We start from the raw sequence: 405 nt of genomic DNA, 5'->3' as shown, positions 1-405 counted from the left end.
TAGCGTCTTTTCACATCGTTGAGACATCTCAAAGCGCTTCACAGAATATATTGTAAAGACTGTATATTTTGTGGGCGAAACGCAGCAGCCAATTTCATACAGCAATGTCCCACAAGCAGTCGTGTATTGAGTGACCAAATTATTATTAGTATATTTTGAAGGAATTATTACCCCCGGAAAAGTGATCCACCAATCGACTAACAACTGGGTTCCTACTTACTGCTAGGTAAACAGACGCGTGTGGAGTAAAGAAACTTGCCCAACAATTCGACTTACCGGGAATCAAACCCAGGTCTCTTGCTTGCGAGGCGATTGCTCTAACCACTGAGCTACAGGACTCCACAATAATCAAAATGTAGCGACTCAGTGGCTTTACTACATTAAAAAAGACAATTGCAACGTGAG

The sequence above is a fragment of the Callorhinchus milii genome, unplaced genomic scaffold (assembly GCF_018977255.1).
Source record: "Callorhinchus milii isolate IMCB2004 unplaced genomic scaffold, IMCB_Cmil_1.0 Scaffold3, whole genome shotgun sequence".
In the NCBI taxonomy this organism is placed as follows: domain Eukaryota; kingdom Metazoa; phylum Chordata; class Chondrichthyes; order Chimaeriformes; family Callorhinchidae; genus Callorhinchus; species Callorhinchus milii.
The sequence above is the reverse complement of the archived record's forward strand: the minus strand, read 5'-3'. Positions refer to the sequence as shown.